General features: G+C 46.9%; 2 protein-coding genes across 5 annotated transcripts in view; one reads left to right on the top strand and one right to left on the bottom strand.

Annotated features, from left to right (window-relative positions):
• Window positions 1-16,594, bottom strand: part of LOC135378018 (mRNA (2'-O-methyladenosine-N(6)-)-methyltransferase-like) — a 109,079-nt gene that overhangs the window by 31,467 nt on the left and 61,018 nt on the right. Inside the window, exon 1 of one of the 4 annotated variants that reach the window (XM_064610832.1) lies at window positions 6,759-6,944. The exons of the other annotated variants lie outside the window; for them this stretch is intronic. The gene's annotated coding sequence lies outside the window, so the exon portion shown is untranslated. Of the gene's footprint in view, window positions 1-6,758; window positions 6,945-16,594 lie in introns of those variants that run through there. 4 annotated transcript variants of the gene reach the window in all.
• LOC135378023 (DDB1- and CUL4-associated factor 11-like) overlaps window positions 7,065-16,594 on the top strand; it is a 44,081-nt gene continuing 34,551 nt past the window's right edge. The window contains exon 1 of the mRNA XM_064610848.1: window positions 7,065-7,277. The gene's annotated coding sequence lies outside the window, so the exon portion shown is untranslated. The remainder of the gene's footprint in view (window positions 7,278-16,594) is intronic.

Here is a 16,594-nt window from a genome sequence, read left to right as displayed (position 1 = left end):
TGATATGCTTCCCTAACAGGGAAGGAACTGTGTGGCACAACTGACTATATATACGAGAAAGTGCTGAAAAATTCTCAGCCTGACAAGGAAGAACGCGGCCTAGAGTCATGAACCTTCATGGACGATTGGGCTTGTTGGTACGACACAATGAATTCAAGTGCAAATGACGGGACACAGAACGGAGAGATGGACTTTATCACAATTCGACATATTCCCCTCAAAGTTCAACGCAATTGGCACATCGTTCCTGAAGCTTCTTTAGCCCTTGAAAAAAGAAATCCGATGTCTGCTCTCCGAAATATGTTTCGGCTGCTCCTATCACCTCCAAGACCTCCGGAATCTCTTTCCTTTCAACTTTTTTTCAGGTTTAGAAACAAAAGATAATCTGATGGGGCAAGATCCGGCGAGTACAGCAGATGTTCAATGCATTCAAATCGCAAGTCCTTCAGAACTCGCATTGTCTTGCCTGCTTAGTAAGCCTGTGCATTGCCCTGCAAAAAGAGGATGCCGTTCCGTTGCTTCCCTCCCAGTCTTTCCCTCAACACCTCCTTTAACTGGCAGAGCAAGCTACAGTTCTATGCCGTATTAACAGTTTTATCCTTCTGGAGAGAATCAGTCATCAAAACACCTTCCTTGTCCCAGAAAACCGTGACCATCACCTTTCCCGCTGATCGTTCAAGTCTTGAATTTCTTTGGCCACGGAGAACCCGAGTGCCACCATTCCGTGGACTGTTGTTTTGTCTCAGGCTCATTGCGATGCAACCATGTTTCATCAATTGTTACAAGTCGCTCAAGAAAAGTGTCACAAGAACGCTCAAAATGCTGCAGAATCAACTTCATCCATTTGGCGTTGTTCCTCATCGGCACCCAACATGCTTCCAACATGACAGCTTCCGCATACCCAACTCTTCATGAATTACAAACCCAATGTATTCTCTGGATATGCTTAAGGGTCTCCGCAATTGTTTTAGCCAAGATTTGCCGACATGCCAAAAAGAGGTCACTGACACAATCAACAATTTCGGTATTGACACCAATGGAGGTCTCCCTGATCTTCCAGCCCAGCATCTTCAGTGTCAAAATCCCCATGCTGAAAGGTGGCACACCACTTCTTCGCGCTTGTTTATGATGGGTACTCGTGATTTAATGTTTGCACCATGTTCGGCATGAACAGGAGCTTCATGGCAGCCTTAACCGTTGTTGAACCTAAAGTTGAACCTTTGAAAATTTCACACTTGTAGTAGACATGGCTCTGCAGCTTAAGCAAAAATTAACACTTCGTGTTACAAACCTATAATTTATCTTCTTCTTTGTCTCTCTTTGTGTCTACGATGACGAGATTGTGTTTGTATATCTGGAAGTGAGTTGGGCCGAGAACTCTTCAGCACGCCCTCGTATACAAGAGCCTCAGCTTTTGATATGTTTTTAGTGAAATCCTTGTATAGGTATTGCCACACTACATGGCAGGTCCATAGACTGTAGGGAGAATGTACCTTAAGACTTGTGGAATGAGCGAGGCGTGTGACCGTTCAGGCTGGAACAACTTCGAGAACTGACTCGATCGTCTTTTATTCACGCACCGGCCGGGTAGCGGCCTTCGTCTTCTTCACCACAGTAGCCCTCCCCTCAGAAGCGACAGGGTCGCTCCAAGACACGTGCTTGGGTTGATGGGAGGAGGAGGTGAGTGTGCAGCTGTCAGAACTTAAGGGTAAGGACAATGGTTGGGCGGGCGGCTCGATGAAGGCAGGCTTGAGCCTGTCGATAGAAATAGTTTCCCGGCGCCCGTTGCAGTCGAGGACGAAATATTTGGGAAGGCGCTCTAAGACGTGGTATGGTCCGGTGTATGGTGGTTGTAGGGACCTCCTGAGGGCGTCCGTCCGTACGAAGACTTGGGTGGCGGACGAAAGATCTGGGGAGACGAAAGTTGGGCGAGTCTGATTGGCTCTGGTTGGTGTCGGTTTGATAAGAGAGAAGTGCGGGCGAAGCTTGTCAATAAAGTCGACGGAAACCGAACGGGTCGGGGTATCTGAAGCAGGAGCGTCGAAGAACTCGGCAGGAAATCGAAGACTGGTGCCATAGACCAGCTCGGCGGACATGCAGCCGAGGTCTTCCTTCCAGGAGGTGCGAAGCCCCAGCAAGATTAATGGAAGGAAATCATGCCAATGGGAGGGATCTTCGTAGGCCATAATTGCAGACTTCAGGTGCCTATGCAACCGCTCGACCATTCCGTTGGCGCTGGGATGGTACGCTGCTGTGCGACGAGTTGTACCAAGGAGCTCCGAGAGCGTTGTAAAGAGCCGAGACTCGAACTGCCTGCCCCTGTCTGTTGTTATCTGGGAAGGAACGCCGAAGCGCGCTATCCAATTAAACAGGAAGGCGCGCGCGCGACGGTCTAGGCGGTGCAATCTTGCATAGGAACGACTTCGAGAACTGACTCTATCGTTTTTTACTCACGCACCGGCCTTCATCTTCTTCGCCACAGACTTATCGACATTCCAAGTTTTGAGGATCCATAAGATTGAAGAGTGACAATACTCACTTCTATAGCATTATTATGTCACAGCATTTTCCTTCACGTCGTTAATTGGCAATTTCAATTGCAATGTCACAACATTTATGTTCCCATGTACTTTTCTATTTCTTGTCAGATAGCCCAATATACAGCACAGGACAAAAAACACTAAACACTTAATTTGTTGTGTGCAGGGTGTCGGAACTAACCGGAACCAAATAACTTTCTTTTTTGAACTAATGAAAGGTACTGTTGCGAACCGGTTCGGGTATTTTTTCCTTTTTTTGTGCTTGGACAAGAATGATATGAAAGGTGTGAAGGACACCCTAGTCAAGGGCTAAAACTGTCTCATATGCTGCAAATGTTATTCAAAATTCCATCGACATGCGAATGTGGTACACGATGCTCGTAATCCTTTTGGGTCATGCGCTTTTTGTGTATGTGTGTTTGGGTCAGGCCCCGGCTGCGAGTCATGTTTCTAACTTTCAATTCCAATTGAATTCAATTTATTCCATTTACCACTTGCATGGTTGGATGACAGGGCAAAAAGTTATGAAAATGGTTATTTGACAAGGCTCCACCCACCCACTTCTTAGCAGCAATAACATACATCAAGCATAAAAAAAGTTAACACTATTGTACAACCAGAATGAACAACAGTATCCATAACAAGTAAGCATGCACATATCAAAGAGACGTATTTACAAGGCTGTAGGTATACTACTGGTTCACAAAGAAGATCCAAACATTCTTTTTGGTGTGTCCATTTACAATATTACTGTTATTTGCATATTGACAAAGTATCTGTGGAAGATTATGGCGAAGTATTTGGTAACCATAGTCTGTGCGAGAAAATTTAATTTCCCACTTATCAGTCCCACAGAGACATTATATCATTCAAATTCTGAACTCTTATTGAAAAACTCTTGATGAGTAACGCTTCCCAATTTATATGCAAAATATAATTTACAAGGGTACATGTTGCAAATTTTCATTATGCCAACATAATATGCCAACATTTCAAATAAACCTTCAGGTGCTTGGAAATATGGCGTGCTGGCTATGTGACAAATTATTTTATTTTGCAATAAAAATAGTCTATCAATGCTATTTTTTTGTTGAACATGATGGAAAGTAACAGTACTGAGGCCATATTTCAATTATTTTTTGTCGTAACTTTGTACAAAACTTATTTTAATTTCTTTGTGACCTTGATTCGCCTACTGTAGGCAAGTGGCGATCTTTTTGTTTCTTCTAATTCTGTGTTAGCGCCACGAAACAACTGTGGCCATGAGCAGCGTACAGACATGGACGGATGGAAAGAGGAGAGCAGGTAGGAGTGGGGGGACAGGGAGGGCCATGGCCATCTAGGCACCATAAAAAGTATATATATATATATATATAGGCACAAATGATCCAAACAATGCCGCTCGACCATCACAGATATTTTATTATTTTTTATTGCGCAGGTGGAGGACTTCGAGGGAGGAGTAGTCTCGAAAATCTCTGTTCACAATATGTTTTCTTCAGTATATGAGAGTGCTCGAAAGGTTGCACAGAGTGTGAAAAGTGTGCCTTACATTTTCGCGAATTATTAGTTCGTGCTTAATTAACCAACTTTCCAAATGTCATTTTTATGTCATTGGAAGATGCGACACTCTACCCTGTACACCTCATGCAAAGTAGATTTCCCCTTGACCATCTAATAGGACATGCAAAGGACGTGATTTTCACTGTGTTTGTAATATTTTACTGCCTTCATTTTAGAATTCACCGGTAAAATAAACGTGGCATAATGCTGTATGGTGTTCCAGGTGTACATGAAAAAAGTTTCGTTTTTCTCTGAGCAATAGCTCCCGCGCTAGCGACACTTGAAAATGAGTTTCACAAATTTGGCAATTTTCGAACCGGGTCTTCGGAATGTGGCGGTTCAGATAAAAATAGCAGCATGATGTGATTTGATTGGAGAATGCTTCCACTATGTGCTCCTAAGAAATTAGGAAAGTACTATTGGACTTGCATGAGAAAATAATTTTTGTTTCGAGACCCGTATTGGCACGTGACGAATACCGAAGTCCACAATCAATGTGTGGTATAAAACTCTTAAACGTGCCCTAAGAAAGCACACAGTATGTCACATTGATGCAATTAACCTCCAGCGCCAGTCTTTCTAAAATGTTCTTTTTTTCCTGGTCGCTCCTTTGTGTAAGGGGGGGAAAACTTCGAAGTGCCGGGACTTGTCGCCAGCAACAGGAAAACGGACAGCGTGGAGTCGAAGCACTTTTTCGAACGTCTTCGAGACGTTGTGGTTTATTTACAATATATACATTCTTCCCAAGGACGTGGCATTTCACGGACCTTCGATTCCTCGAACCGGGACCGCAGCGAGCCCGGGATTGGTCACTTTGCCTCGCTCTCGGTTCTCGGTGCGAGCACAGCAGGGTGTCTCGATGTCCGTCTCAAGTTTATGACAGGGAACAGAGCGCGACAGGGAAAATAGATTCACTCCTCACATTTGTATTTGTATGGATTTAGTTAAGCCAAAGTTGTCTGCACACTGCAAATATGCGACTAGTTCGTGGTAAGTTTTCGCATTGCACACAGGAAACAGAAAACAGACAAGCGTCAGGAGGAAACCACCTCACATATTCTTGGATATCTGAAACGTCTTCGCAATAGAAAATAATGTCCGTTTCAGCACAACTGTTGTTTCAGAAATCGGCTCTAAGTCGTAGAACCTTGTGCCAGGTGCAGCAATGCAGCGCTCGTGTCTGTCAGCAAGAATCATCCGTTCACGTGCAACATCCTCCTTCAAAACCCACCAGGCCTCTGTACTAAGACTCTCTAGCCCACATACAGAGGTCTCTTGGTGTTAGGATTTGACCCTCCACGATTCACTGCTAGCTTGTCTTCGCTGTGAGCCATTTAACGTAGGGAACCAACATATGCACGAGAACGTCGCATGTTCCAACGACATAAGAACCACATTTGGAAGGTTATAGAATTAAGCACGAACCAATTAATCGCAAAATGTGAGGTATACTTTACTCACCCGGCACAACCTTTCGAACACTTTCAAATATTTGTTGAAGAAATATATTTTGAGCAGAGACCCTCGAAGCCCTCTACCTGCACAATCTTTTAAAGAAATATCGGTGATGGTCGAACGGCATGTTTGGATCATTTGGCGTGGAATGGCCCCAGTAGGATCAAGCAAAATCGGAGTGCTTATTTCATTATTAGTTCACCTGAAACGCTTCAGTTAGATGCCTAATGCCAAACAAAAATGTTGAGGGCAATACAGTGTACTAGTAATTTCAATGACAGTAGAAATATATTGTGGAGCGAAGCAGGAAGATAGTATTATTACCAGCAAGAAACTAACATCTGCACAGTAAATTTCGTTTTCCATAACGACACGATATTTATTAGTACCAGAGTACACCTTGTGAAATCGATTTGTCCGCGTTTGTTTATGTTTGTTATTGCTAGATAGCCCGAGCGACACAAATATAAAAAAAGGCGGGAAAGCTCGGGTGATGGGACGTGCAAGATATCATGCTACACGGCACTACATAATCGCTGTGAATGAACGTTCCTGTCGTAGCTATACCTGAGAAACAGGTAGAACTTCCACAGAAGCTTCGCTGTATTGGTTCTTGAGCACACACGAAAACAACATAGCCTTGGTTCGCGATTTATGTTGAGCCAACACAGATAAGACGAACACTTAGATGAAGCACAACAACAGTCGCAACAGAACGTAGAATATAGCAAAGGTATCACACGAGACATACAACACACCAAAGAAAACTAGCATCACTAGCTAGTAGCGTAAGGCAAACGACCCCTGTAATAGCTGGTCCGTCAAAAGTACAGGAATCGCGCTTAGGAAACTTCCACAATAAAAGTCATAACCTCTTTCAATTATTAGGGTGACTACATTGACTTTAACTTGCTTCTCCGTAACAAAATCGCGCTTCTTCATCATGAAAATGCCGTTAACAAAATGAAAAAGCGCTGTGCTACGGAAAATAGTATAACACCCACACACACTAGAACTCTGATTGTGCTAAATAGTTTTCAATAAATGTACCTAGTAAATAACGACAGCCTAACTTACGAAGAAGTATGATGCAACTTAATGATCAACATCGGCTACTCATCGAGATGTACACAAATACACGTGCATATACCATCTTCAAATAGCATTGGTACGATTACGACAACAAATAATCCCAATTACCTTGCGCGTGCTGAATCTTGAAACACTCCTACGCTTATCTTAACACGCATCGTTCACTTTACTGTGATTATATTTACAGCACGCATGATTTTTTGGAAGGGCTGAAGTAATACGTCCCCAAAAGAACGCCATTTGCCTCTCTTGACAAAGCTGGGGTCACGTGACGACAGGCGTGACATGCGCTGCACGGTTGGATCGGTTGCGTCTGTGGAGAGGGAGAGGAAAAAATCCGTCGCTCTGGCTACTGTCTCGCCCTGGCTAGCAAGCAAAATAGTCAAATAGACAAGCCACGTTGCTCGCCGAGTTGTTTCGGTTGGGTTGTGCGCGTTGTGCGATCGAGTTGTCCGGTGGAGCAGTCTTTTCGTGTGGTCCATTATCCGTGCGTGTGTCTTTCTTTTCTGTGCTCCTCATACTCAAGGAACATAAGTCCGTTACACCCACCTTGCTTGTCTCCTAATCCGGGTGTAGTATCCGTATCGGGACCACTTGTTTTTTTTAATTTGCGCGAGCCTGTTGCATGTAAGTGAAAGAGCGTCTATCTTAGCAGCATTCTTGAATTGTTTTGAGGCTATGAGGTTTTCAAACTATTTACAATCTCGTGACGCGGCATTGCCCGGCCATGACAACCTATATATACATAACCGCATTTTTAACGTTCAAATATTCTAGATTTTAACCTCATCTTGCTGTATGCACAGGTGTGTGTGTTTTGGCGCAACCGGTATCAGAAAGGGGGGGGGGGTCGTACCGATGTGTTTGCACATGTTCAGGTGTAAAACATAGTCAATGCATGTGCAAGTAAAAGCATGCATGCATACCTCGCATGCATCGCACATCACCTGGCACCCAGCACGATGAGTTTTCATTTGCGTTACTATGTATAACTTCCCCACATCATTCTGTGACTGGATTTTCCACTTTCCAGCTTCGTAAATCTTGATGTCCGCTACTTCTATGGATTGACTTTCTGGATATATTTTGTAAATAGCTGTATTCTTGGCTGTGTCCTCGCCTTTCGTCGCATTTAATTACAATGTAATATAATAATAATAATAACACTTCCCACTACCTCTTGTCCCTTGCTATTTTCAGAAGAACTGATATCAGCTTGTCTATAGTCGCTTGTTTAATCTTCCTTCTGGGTAGCAGTACTTTAGTACTCAATGGAGCGCTTCAGGGTGTTTGTGTTAATCCCAGCACCAACACGAAAGCATAGCACCCATTCAGACGCCTTTTTCGTGTAGCTCTGAAAGTTGTCTGTTGCATCTCAGTGTGCATAGAACACCTCAACCTGACACTCAAGTAAAACTCTAAAGGATCTGTAGATCTTTTGTGCTCGTTTTGGTCATGAGCTGTCTTGCCAATTCCTGTCCACATGCCAGATGCACAACAGTTTCATATCTGCTTCCCCCATTGTATAGGTGTCCCCCCCCCCCTCCCCCTCATAAGTGCTGCCATCTCGTGGCGGCGGCGCCATGTTTGAGTATTCGGGCGGTCGCGCTATGTGCGATTTCCTGTAACGGGACCAGCTGGAAAGTCGGTAAACTTGCGATTCAAGCTTTTTAGCATGGCAGGCGAGCAGGAAGAATGCACAGCCGAGCTCACGAAGCTAACGTTATACGAACAACGTTTCTTTCGGACAACTTCGTTATTGTCTTCTACAACGAGCAAACAGCATCGGATAAGCACGCTCGGCGTAGCTGCAACTTCGTGACTGAATCTCACGTCGAACTGCGGAATTTTGGGGACTCTGTCGCTTTTGTTCATATGAATACTCAACTACTTGCCCGAACTTTACAGCAGAGTGTTCTGATGCGGTGTGTTGCGCAGTTACGTAGCGGGTCCCTATATGAGCGTTTGTGCAGCATAGAGTGGCGATGGATGATCTTACTACAGGACTCTCTGCTTAGCTGCTGGTCCTGTTCAGTAGCGGAATAAAAAAAGCATTTGAGCACCTGTGACTAGACACATTTTGTGTACCTTCAGTAAGATATCAGATGTGCTTTCATACTCGCACATGTAGTTGCTTGGTACCAGTAACCCAACAAAAGGTGAATCGATACATACTTTTTTAGATGGAAGTCATGTGGAGCTGACTGTTCACACAAAGAAAGAGGAAGAGCGCTTTTCTTGGATACACAGAAAACCAGACTTTCTGTGATGATTTGACGAATACCTCGCATCATATGCCATTTTCTTTGTGATGCAAAGGCAACGGCACATCAGAAGGAGCACATTGCTTTTGCTCTGAAATCTGATGTGTCGTACTTGGTTATCTGCTTGGTACATAGCTCCTTTTTAAAAGCAATTATAGCAACAATGTCCCAAACGGACATGCACCACTAAGAGAGACAGTGCACAAAGCTCATTTTCCCAATCATCTTCTAAATGCTGCTCTGGCAGCACGCTTCCACTGGAAATTCAACACTCCTGCACATAAATGAAGTCCTCTGTAGCTCGCGTTTAGTAGACCTACTTCTGAAAGAAGCTGTCGTCCCGTGACACGCCAAACAACCCCAATCTAAGCATGTTCTGACCGTGAACGTGTCACGTGCCTTTTTAATTTAAGAGGCAATAATAGCGAACTGAGGATTTGCCTTACCGGTATTCGAGCCAATATTGCCCTTTTGGGTGCACAGTGTCACGAGCAGTAATGAGGAGTTGCCGGTCAACCTCCCGGGATGCCGCGTTGCTGGCGACAGGCGATGTGGCGAAAACCGAAACCACCGGCAGCTATACTCAAACATGGCGCGTAAACGTAGTCTCCGTCTCCGCATATAGATGGCGCGCACTTATGCATAAGGCCTGCATAAGGCCAGAGCCATGCATAAGGCGTATACGCTTGTGCATCATCAGACAAATTCTTTGCAATGCCCTGTGTACTGGTGAATGGATTCAAATAATGTTACCATTGCTCTGTAATGAAAACGGTTGCTAATGCACAGGGCATTCCACTTCTATATTCGTCAACAGTTACAATAATAGTCATGAGCTGGAACTCGTACCCTGTTGTGCAGTGGGTTGAATCAATACATATACTTTCATGTCCAAGTTTTTGCAGCAACTGTTTTTGAAGCGGTGTCATTATGGCAAGCATGAAGTCTTCCTTGTCTAGGTTTCCTGTCTCCCTTGGGTCATCATCCCCTAGCTGCTTGAAAAACTGAAATGGTGGAAATGGTCATCTTTTCTCTTCATCTGGTTCACTCTAATCTCTATGCTGATCTTGTCATTTGGGTGCTGTTGTTCCCCATGACTGATATTAAAGCTTGCCAGAATATTATGAAGATTGTGACGCGTAATCAAGTGCTACGGTGAAAGTTTCGTTGAGATTGAATTTCTTATGCTGTCCAATATTGCCTGGAGGGACACTCCTTCAGCCAGTCTGGTAGGTGACTTCAACTTTCACGTTTCCTTCGGACAGGGTCATATAGAAAGGCAGTGTTTCCCGAGTTTACGCGAGCCTTGTGATTTGAGCTGTCTTTTTCCGTTGCCTCGTGGCCTGTTTCGTTGCCTGTTTCACACTGCCAATTTACACTGACAGTGGTTGAAGGAAGAAAACAACAACAAATACATAAATATGAAATAAAAATCAGATGTGTTAATGATTCTCTTCAATACGTGCAGCAAGCTGCCCACGGTGAAAGTTACAATGGTCAAAACTGCATGTCCTGGAGAGAATGGCTAAAAAACATCAGAGCTGGTGCCGCGTTTGCCGCTTCTCCGTGTGTGTCTGTTCCGTACTTCCCTATTAGGATTTTAATATTATAACTGCATGTCCTTTCCTTTTTTTTTTTCAACTCTTTTGTCTGCTGGCATACATACAGTAATCCAATGTAAAATACAGAAGGCACACGTGCTATAATAAGGACAACTAGGGTGCAAAACCGGCAAAGTGCGAAAATTTTCGTAGTCCAGGACGTGGGAACGCCGGAAATTTTTCAGAGTCCCCCACGCGACGCAGGAACGACAGAATCTGCACGGGCGGTAGGGACGCGGGAACGCAAAAGTCCGAGCGGACGCCGGATAATTTTCAAAGTCCCTTCCCCCACTACAGAGTTCTAGCAGGGCGAAATCGGCAGAGTATGCACCTAGCGATGTCCCCACCTGTGGTAGGGACACGGGAACGGCAAAGTCAGAACGTCAGAAAATTTTCATAGTCCAGGACGTGGAAACGGCAAAGTGAGAACGGCACGCGGGAACGCCGGAAAATTTTGAAAGTCCCCCTGCGACGCAGGAACGGCAGAATAGCACGGGCGGTAGCTACGCGGGAATGGCAGAATCCAAAGGCTGGAAAATTTTCAAAGCCCCCCACGCGACGCAGGACGACAAAGCCCCAACGGGGCGAAGTCGGCAGCGTTCACGCCTGGCGATTTCCCACGTGTGGTAGGGACGCGGGAACGGCTAACTCCGAACTCAAGAATATTTTCAAAGCCCTCGGCGGCGTCATGTCGTTGCTACGCGCCGAACTCCGAAGGCGGGACGTACTGGACTCCGTACTGAGCGGGACGGGGGAACATTTTCAAAGTCCCGTCGCGCCGCAGGAACGTCGACCTCGTCCGCATTTCAAACGATAAATTGCGTGCAGCACCGAAGCAATGCGCCTACGGTCCCTGGCGTGAAGCCGACGCGGCCGGACTCGGGCGCGCCACCGTCTCCACGTACGTCGTGGGGCATTTTACGCAAGTCACTCATGTGGGGTTAGTCACGTTACCGGCGAATGGTCGAGTGCTCAAGGTACGCAAGTGGGGCAAGTCACGTTACCGGCGAATGGTCGAGGGCTCATCTAGCGCTTGTTCTGGATGGGAAAAAAACGACTTACCGTCGATTTTGAGGGGCACGGGAGTGGAAATTTGGTCACCGGCTAATCGCCCAGGGCTCATCGAGCGCGAGCTCTGGGTACAAAGGCGATTTTACGGCAAAATCCCGTACGATGGCGCTCAAGTGCTTATATAGCTCTAATCATCTTATTTTTCGATATATAAGGGGGCTAGCCTCCGAAGCAATGCGCCTACGGTCCCTGGCGTGAAGCCGACTCGGCCAGTCTCGGGTGCGCCACCGCTCCACGTCGTGGGGCATTTCACATATACGTGGGCTATCTCTATGTCGTAGGCGTCCGATGCACCGGTGGTTCGCCACGGGCTGGGGAGGGAGCACTCGACAATGGTCCAACGGGGTGAAATCGGCAGCGTACGTACCCTAGCGATGACTCCACATGTTGTACGGACGCAGGAACGACAGAGTTCCAACGGGGCGAAATCGGGAGAGTACGCACCCTAGTGAATTCCCACGTGTGGTAAGGACACGGGAACGGCAAACTCCACCAGCGTCCAGCGCTCGCTGTGGGTGCGGAAAAACGATTTGACAAAGTCCCGTTACCGGCGAATGGCCGAGGACTCACCCAGCACTCGTTCTGGACGGGAAAAAACGACTTACCGTCGATTTTGAGGAGCACGGGAGCGGAATTTTGGTCACCGGCTAATCGCCCAGGGCTCATCCAGCGCGATCTTTGGGTACAAAAGCGATTTTACGACAAAATCCCGTAAGATGACGCTCAAGTGCTTATACAGCTCTAATCGTCTTATTTTTCTATATATGTATAAGAGGGCCTAGCCTCCGAAGCAATGCACCTGCGGTCCCTGGCGTGAAGCTGACGCGGCCGGTATCGGGTGCGCCACCGTCTCCACGTCGTGGGCATTTCACATATACCTGGGCTATCTGTATGTCGTACGTGTCCGATGCACCGGTGGTTCGCCACGGGCTGCGGAAGGAGCACACGACAATGGTCCAACGGAGCGAAATCGGCAGAGTACGCACCCTAGCGATGACCCCACGTGTGGTATAGGGACGCGGGAACGGCAAGCCCCATCGTACGGGATTTTGCCGTAAAATCGCTTTTGTTTCGCAAATCGTTTCCCGCATCAGCGAGGGTGCGGTGCATGAGCTACGCTGGTACGGCGGGCTTTGTGTGCTCGAGAGGTCCCCTTATATACAGTAAAATAAGATTTTTAGTGCTGTATAAGCACTTGAACGGCATCGTATAACGGAAATTCCCAATACTGCCATATTTATCCCTCATTTCCTGTTCCACGCAGAAGAAGCTTGGCACGCTGGTTGGCAATGCCCCTGGCTCTGGCACATTCAACCGCCATTGACTTGCTTCGCTTATTGTGAACTGCACGACGCTTTATGTAACATCCACAGAATCTTCGTTGTCGACGACGGCAATGATCTTGACGTCGAACGATAGACAATTTATTCCTCTATCAGGTATTAAAATTTGACATGTCTATCTCAAGTAGTACGGCCGCTATCGTTCGAAATTTGGACGGGGTCGCCTCAGTTACTTTGGCCTCGGCCGACGAGACACCCCTCGTTTGCCCCCTCCCCAGGGGCGGATTTGGGGGGGGGGGTCCGGATGTCCTGACCACCTCTCAATTCCAGACTTGAACATAGGGTTCAATGGACCAATCCTAGCATGCACCTGGCACTTGTCCATAGCGGACCCCCCCCCCCCCCCCCCCTCGGAAAAATCCTAGATCCGCCCCTGCCCCTCCCCCATATCACCGGAGTGCCCGGTAGAAAACGACCTCGGTGACCTCGCACGACAGACCGTCAATTGCTGGCTTTCTGGTTTTGCCCTTCCCGCGTCCCTAACATCACTAACTGCGTACTCTGCAGATTTCATATCGTTTGGGTCTCTGTCGTCTCTACGTGGCGTTTGGGGACTTTGAAAATTTTTCGGCGTTACCGCGTGCCGTTCTCGCTTTGCCGTTTCCACGTCCTGGACGCTGAAAAATTTCCGGTTTTCGGACTTTGCCGTTCCTACATCCCTACCGCGCGTGCGGACTCTGTCGTACCTGCGTCGCGTGGGGAGGGTGAAAATTGTCCTGCTTTCGGATTCTGCCGTTCCCGTGTCCCTACCACCCGTGCGATTCTGTCGTTCCTGCGTCGTTTCGGGGGAACTTTCAAGATTTTCCGGCATTCCCGCGTGCCGTTTCCACTTCGCAGTTTCCGCGTCCTGGACTATGAAAATTTTCTGGCGTTCTGGCTTTGCCCTTCCCGCGTCCCTGACATCACTAACTGCGTACTCTGCAGATTTCATATCATTTGGGTCTCTGTCCTCTCTACGTGCCCAAGCAGCACAATGTACTGAAAGTCGGGTGCAATAGGGGTGGACGGTATGTGTCTTAGCAGTGTTCTTTAGTTCCACGAGTTTGTTCAAGGCCTTCCACCCATCCGTCCACCGCTATTGCACTCGACTTTCAATACATTTTGCTGCTTGGGTGACGTTTGGGGACTTTGAAAATTTTCCGGCGTTGCCGCGTGCCGTTCTCGCTTTGCCGTTCCCACGTCCTGGACGATGAAAATTTTCCGGTTTTCGGACTTTGCCGTTCCTACATCCCTTTGCCGGACTTTTCGGACGGTTTCGGACTTTGCCGTTTGTGTACCGTACTTCCCAAGTCTCGGGGCTTTAAGGGAGCATGGCAGTGACATTTAACATGGCTCGAAACCTCATGCCTCTTCTGTGAAGCTGTCGACCAGGAATCAGCATGCAAAATATTTTCGCTCTGCGCCTGCGGTGTATTGTCACTGCGCCATCGAATTTACAAAAGCAGTCGGAGAAAGCAGCCGCGGACGACAGACACGATTCTCGTGTGACATAGAAACGACTCTGTGCCTTCTTTGTTTTGAATGATGACTCCTGATGGACAGTTTCACAGATGAGACAGGGTTTCGTTCGTCTTTTCCTCGAGGATGATGGTAGCAATGTGGGGGAGGTAAACATTGCTTCCAGCACCGTGTGTCGGAGATTTCCGGTGCACATCAAAAGAACCTCAGGTGGTCGAAATTATCGGCAGTCCTACCCTGCGGTACGTGCAGCTTGTCACCACACAAATAGGCTGGCTCACCTTACGTGTAAATCTAGACCCAATTTCTTTGTTTTTTTCTTAGCTCATTGTCGCTGTACGTCACTGGTCACGTTCTGGAGCCCATGATACGTCACGACGTCCTCTCGTTCGGCGATGCGCTCTCTGCACGAGATGATGATTTTTTTAGCCTTGCGCGTGCTCTGTAGATCACCTGCGCTCATCGTTCTTTCGTAGGAGCTCATTTTATTCATTGCAGAACACTCTAACTCATCAGCGAAAAACAAAAATATTTTTGGGGTCACTCTCATATTCTTTTCTTTTTTCTACTCTTTTGTGTTCTGGCCTACATACAGTAATCCAATGTAGAATACAGAAGGACCGCGTGCAATAATCAGGACAACTGGGTGCAAAACATCGTGACGACCAACGAAACTGTCGGAAAGTGTTTGCCAGAAGCAAATCGGAGGCTGCAAAGAAAAGTTGTTGCGGACGTAGTTAAGTTGGAAACGTGGTGAGTGGCAAGAAGACTTCAAACATGATGTGAGCAAATACAATATTACAATTCATCCAAGCTTAATTATCAACGACGTTGCATGCTCAGCACCACAGCTTATTACTTACAGTCTTTGGAGTTGAAAATCTTCTGAAGTATTTCCTGAAAGGCCGTGTTGGGATTCGTGGTGTTTTAGCAACACCTGTAGCATGCTAGATTTCGACCTGTGACCAACGTCACAAGAAAAGCTTCGGGAAGTCGCAGTTAGCTGTTTCTGGTGGCATTGAAGATGCCGTGATTTCCTTTGAATCGCAATTTTACCAGGTAAAATCAGTACTGGCTTGCACACGGACCATAGAGAAATATTTGTAACGAGAAACCGAAACTTAAAAATGCGCGCGGCAGAAAGAAACCCGACGCCAGGTGGTGGCGCCGCGCAGAAGCGCATGCGTAGAGCGACGGATTCTTTCCTCTCCCGCGCAGTTGTCTCGCGTCGTAAAGCGCATGCGCAGATGGGGCAGTTGGTGCTCATGGGGTAACTTCGCCAATAATCCTGGTGGTTACCCTGGTACAGGGAGCATCCCAATGAAGAATACTGAGCGATGCTCGCATGTTTTCTGTGGTTGCCAGTCCTCTTGGACTACCCAAATCCAAGAGCAAGAGGGATAGTACACCCCTCCCTCTCCTGTGCCCCCATCATCTCTCCCATCTCTCACCCTCCACTGAGTGCACCGAACCGCCACTCCAGAGCGCGAGTCATCCTGCTCCTTCTTTCGAAAAGGGAGGGAGATCCCCACAATCCTTACCAGGAACTCCCTTACATCATGTTGCGCAATGCAGGTAATGACTAGAGATGCAAAATTTCCGGAAATTTTGAATAGCTAAAAAAAAGACGTTTTTTTCCCGAAAAATTGGAAAAAATTGAAACAAACGCGGTTACTGCTGAGTCGAAGCATTGCCGGCCAAGCCACAGCATACAATGAGCTAGAAACTTTAGTAGTGTTCAACCTCTAGGCATAAATGCAGAGCAGACCATCCCATGAGACTGCTGTCTACTCAGCGATAGGTAATTGGAACAACCCGTCCACTCCGACCAGAACTCCGACATGATGTGAACGCGATGGCGATCGCTTGGAGCAGCCAGAGGGAGCTCTAAGTTGGTGGTGGTTGGAGGATTAGAGGCACCTAAGGCACTGCTGGCGGGTTGGAACGCATCGAAGGCACGAAAATTTACATTTTTGAATTTTGTCAGCTGGAAATTTTGGGCAATTTTTCCGGAGACGAGGAAAAAAAAAACAAAAAAAAAACTTTTTTTTCTCCAAAATTTCCGGGTTTTTTCCGGGGCTTCGCATCTCTAGTAATGACTCTCCCTTTTGTAGTGGTAGAGAAGATAAGATCAAAGGGATTACACGGCCTCAGAGCCAACGCCACCTAGATAGAGAAGGCCTGCTTATTGCCTCTTCTCCTCCTTC

The sequence above is a fragment of the Ornithodoros turicata genome, chromosome 1, assembly GCF_037126465.1.
Source record: "Ornithodoros turicata isolate Travis chromosome 1, ASM3712646v1, whole genome shotgun sequence".
Classification (NCBI taxonomy): domain Eukaryota; kingdom Metazoa; phylum Arthropoda; class Arachnida; order Ixodida; family Argasidae; genus Ornithodoros; species Ornithodoros turicata.
The sequence above is the reverse complement of the archived record's forward strand: the minus strand, read 5'-3'. Positions and strand labels throughout refer to the sequence as shown.